General features: G+C 32.8%; 1 protein-coding gene across 4 annotated transcripts in view; it reads right to left on the bottom strand.

The window, feature by feature from the left end:
- LOC138863613 (uncharacterized) overlaps window positions 1-5,000 on the bottom strand; it is a 380,921-nt gene that overhangs the window by 375,264 nt on the left and 657 nt on the right. For all 4 annotated transcript variants that reach the window (XM_070128384.1, XM_070128388.1, XM_070128392.1 and 1 more), the window contains exon 1: window positions 4,964-5,000. This exon is cut by the window's right edge and continues 657 nt beyond it. The gene's annotated coding sequence lies outside the window, so the exon portion shown is untranslated. The remainder of the gene's footprint in view (window positions 1-4,963) is intronic.

Here is a 5,000-nt window from a genome sequence, read left to right as displayed (position 1 = left end):
ACACACATATTATGTGTATGTGTGTGTTTGAGTGTATGTATATGTATATAGATAGATGGATAGGTAAACATGGATATGTGTATCCGATTCGCATTATAATCGCGCCTTTCTGGAAACGGACGTAAATGCAATATCCTTCTAACAGAGCGACACGGAAAAGATATCCGATCGGGACCTCACTCTGCAGAACGCTCGCCATTGTGCACGCGGCGCAATCAGGTCCACTCGTATCGTATCTCGCGACTAATGATGATGAAACTCACCTCCGTTTGGCGAGTCGGCAACCGGAAGACCCGCTTTTTACGTGTGACGAAGCGAATGCAACGAGGAAACTTTTGTAGTGTGTATTCATTACTGTTCTGGGGTCTGGTTTGTTGGCTGTAATCGGGTGAACGTAATCGGATGTTGTTTGAAGATCGGTGAGTTAAATCTTCGCTTAAAGGGAGGAAGATACGAGTATGACATGGAGAAAGGTGTTCGATACAGATTCTAGAGTCCGCCTAATAGGGAGGGGGGTAGTTAAATGTGGGTTTTGTGTCCGTAGAGTTTTGTCAGTTTTTGCACCGCGTGGAATTTCTCCGTCTTGCCATCGATGTTATTTGATCGAGAGCAGTAGAGTGAATGATAAAAGCTAGCCTTATCTATGCTATCTCTTCTATGATAATATATCACACAATAATGATAAGAGATAGCTACTGGCTTCTCCTGATGAAAGTAATAAGAGAAAATAAACTATATCATCTCATTAAAAACAGAGAAATCCAATCAGGTGTTCCAATTCTCCCCTCGAGGTCGCCACCTGCAGTAGTCGCGCGGTTGCTGTGCGCCAGGTAGATAGTCCTTCGCTTCCAAAGGCCAAAGGTGACACACTTCGATTAGGTATTCTGCAACGACACTAGTTTTCGCTTGGTTCTTTTCCACTTTATTTTTCTCTCTCCCTTTTCGCCAAATGTACAGGGAACTGGCGTCCTCAAAAAGAATCATTGTGCTTGCATTGTTCATGTTCTAATTAATTATTAGTTCATTTATTTATTCCTTTACGACGGAGACAGAGCGGGAGCCAGTATTGAACGTGAGAAGAGTTCCTTTTGAAAAGCCTGACGACGTGCCTCCCTGCATTCCGTCGGTGCCAGCACGTCCAACCCGACGACACTTGTTGTAAGGGTCATTTTCCTTTACCTCGACGCGGTGGGGGGAATATAAGGCTCTCGGCCATAATGGTGTTTGTGGCGGGACGCAAGGTTCCTTTGTGTGACCTTGAGAATGGTGACACAGGTAAATGTATTTTTCCTTGATACTCTCCCACCTTCTTTTCTTTCTCTCTTTCTTTCTTCCTCTTCCATACCACGCGTGTCTCATCTTTGTTCTTACTCGTTACGTATTGAACTTGTCTTTCATTTTCATTCTTTTTTTTTATGTTTTCGCTCGCACCTCTTACACGGGTTTTGTTCTTTGTTCTTTTACACAATGTTTCTTCTGTATTATGGTTTTTCCTTCCTTTTCACTCTGCTTCCTTGTCCTTAGATGGAAATAAGGAACCGAATAACTGCTAAAAACAATAATAAGGAATAATGATGGTGATAATGATAATCATTCATGATAATGATAACAATTAATAATGATAAAGTTATTAATAAGGACAATGATAATAATAATAATAAAGGACCCGAAATACTTTGCTAATAATGATAATAATGAAGGATGAAAAATAATAATGATATTGATTAATGATAATAATAATGATACCAATAATAGTAGTAGTAATGATAATGATAATGATAATAATAATAATAATGATAATAATAATGATAATAATAATAATAATAATAATAATAATGACAATAATAATAATAGTAATAATAATAATAATAATAATAATAATAATAATAATAATAATAATAATAATAATGACAGTAATGAAATAATAATTATAACAATGATAGTGATAATAATAATAATGATAATAATAATAATAATAATAATAATAATAATAATAATAATAATGATAATGATAATAATAATAATAGTAATAATAAAATAATATTGATGATAATAATACGGAACCGGATAACTTTGCTGATTGGGCCAGAGAAGATGGCAACTCTGCGGATAGTTAATGCCGTGTTTCATCACAATTACAATTGCTATTGTTTTTGTCGCCTCTGTTTTTGTTGCCAATGGCCTTCATAGAATTGTTTTTAGTATTTCTTTATTCCCATTAATACTAATTTATATTTCTCACTGTTATTTTGGTCATTATCAGTACTGGTATTGTTTGCACGGTTGGTAAGAGTGAGACTATCATCATTATTGGCAATTATGCTTTGGTATTCTGTCATTGTCTGTATCATTAGTAACAAGATTATCAACGTATTTGTTAATATTACTACTTCCCACTTTATTACTGTCTGATAATCATCCTAAACTTACCATGGTTACTAATCCTGGTAGTATCATTGATATTGTTGTTATATATTACTATTATTATCATTAGGACTATCATGAAATTATCATTGTTATTTTGATTTTTTTTTCTCCCAAAATACGAGAAAAGTTTCAACTGTAAATGATTTCCTTTTTAAAATGTATAATCATTATCTATTACAAATTAAGAGCTTCCATAACAGTCTAAATAACCTAACAACTCTTATCTATATATTTAACCTTTTGTATTTGTCCAAATGTAAATTAAAATTTTCATATATTATCAAGCCAAAATTAAATTTTCAGCCCCAACGATTCTTATATGAATTAACTTTACGGTACATTTGATATCAATACAAAAAGTTTTTTTGCGGTGATTATTTTCATTATAATGAATAGTTCCGATAATAAACTCTATTAGTCGTGTCATTTGCATAATTTCCATCATTAGTTATGTTTTTTGTTTCGGAAATCGGTTCAATCAGTATAATATTTTTTTTATAATAGCAATGATGATCTCAATTATCATATCAATAACAATAAAGAAACTGATATATATAATTACTATCAGTATTAACATTATCATTACTATTACCGTTATCAATATTATCTTTAATGCCATTGTTATTACTAGTATTGTTACTGTTATTGCTATCATAGTTGTTATTGATATCAAAACTATCATCTCTCTATTGTAATTATCATTATCATTATCATTATTTTAATCATTGTAAGTACTTCATTCTCATTACATTATCATTAATAATATTGTTACTATAATTGATGTTATTTTTTCAATCATCATTATCATACTCCTCATCATAACAAATGTAATCATTATTATCATTACCATTATCCATATTACTGATGTTTTTCTTGTCCATATGATTATAATAATAATGAAAATGATAATAATCATTATCATTATCATTACTATTATCATCATTCTTGTAGTTATGTTCAATAATATCATTAACATTATTTCATTCTTATTATTAACATTATTATCATTATCATTATCATTGATGTTAGTGTCATCATTATTAGCATTGTTGTTATTACTATTTTCATTGTTATCATTTTCATTATTATTGACTTCATCATTATGATAATTATCGTTATCATTATGATCTTTATTTTTGTTACTATCATTCTAGTATCATTAGTTTTATTAGGTTATTTTAATTATCATAATTATCTTTATTGTTACTGTTATCATTATTGTTTTATTATTTATTTTCATTATTATCATTGATATCATTATCATCACTGCCATAGCTATTGTTAATAATTTCATCATCATTATTATCATTATCATTATTACCGCTATTTTCATTATTATCATTGTCATTATCATCGCTATTTTCATTATTATCATTATCATTATTATCGCTATTTTCATTATCACTATAATTGCTTTTAGAATAATCATGATGATGATGACAGTAATAATCATAATAGCCATGATAATCATAGGAGTAATTATGATGGTAAAGGCGATTCTAAAAATATGAATCCTACAGTTATTCGTTTCAATTTTACGCTTATTTGCATAATTATTAGTATAATTTTACAATGTTGTTCTTGTTATTGTAAACACTGTTGCTATTTTCCTGATAATGATGATGATTATTGCTTTCATCAATAATGTTTAAGTGGATTTATTAAGTCCTTATAAATACGATTTGTTCTGTTGATTCTCCAATATATTTCTTCTTTCTTTCTTTCTCTTTGGTCAGTTAATTCTTTCTTTCTTCTTTTGTTTTCTTTCTTTCTCTTTTCTTGTTTTCCTTCTTAATTTTCATTCGGTAGAAGTTAAGGGCAATTACTTTAGGAGGAAAGGGTTTTTCTCACTTTGTATTGATCTTAGAACTATGTCCATAAGTATAACTGGATTTTGTGTTAGTTCCCCTTCTTTCTATCTTTTTCATTCACTTCAATTGTTGCTTTCATTTTCCTTTGTCTTCATTTCGTGTTCTTTCGAACTTGTCTGTTTCTCTCTCTCTCTCTCTCTCTCTCTCTCTCTCTCTCTCTCTCTCTCTCTCTCTCTCTCTCTCTCTCTCTCGCTCTCTCTCTCTCTCTCTCTCTGACTCTTCTTCTTCTTCTTCTTTTTCTTAACTTGCTTTTTCCTTCTCTCTCTCGTGTTTATTTCATCCTGGTTCTTTCGCTCATTCTGTCTCTCTCTCTCTCTCTCTCTCTCTCTCTCTCTCTCTCTCTCTCTCTGTCTCTCTCTCTCTCTCTCTCTCTCTCTCTCTCTCTCTCTCTCTCTCTCTCTTTCTCTCTCTCTTCACATCCTTCTGTTTTATCTCTCCCCAACACAATCTCCTTCCTCCTTCCTCCACTCCCCTCTGCATTGCTCTTCCTCTCCCTCCTCACTTTTTCCGTTCCTCCTTCTCCCTCCCTCCCTCTTTTCCTCCCTCCCTCCCTCTCCCGACCACCCACCCGCCCACCCACCTGCCCACCCGCCCACGCCCTCGTCCCGGCCGCCCGTGCTCTTAGGTGTAACAGGTGCCTTTGTGTTCCTCGCCGCCCAACTTACCTGCTTTTCGAGTTAGTTCCTCGGTTTAGAGTTCTTG

The sequence above is a fragment of the Penaeus vannamei genome, chromosome 12 (genome assembly GCF_042767895.1).
Source record: "Penaeus vannamei isolate JL-2024 chromosome 12, ASM4276789v1, whole genome shotgun sequence".
Taxonomy (NCBI): domain Eukaryota; kingdom Metazoa; phylum Arthropoda; class Malacostraca; order Decapoda; family Penaeidae; genus Penaeus; species Penaeus vannamei.
The sequence above is the reverse complement of the archived record's forward strand: the minus strand, read 5'-3'. Positions and strand labels throughout refer to the sequence as shown.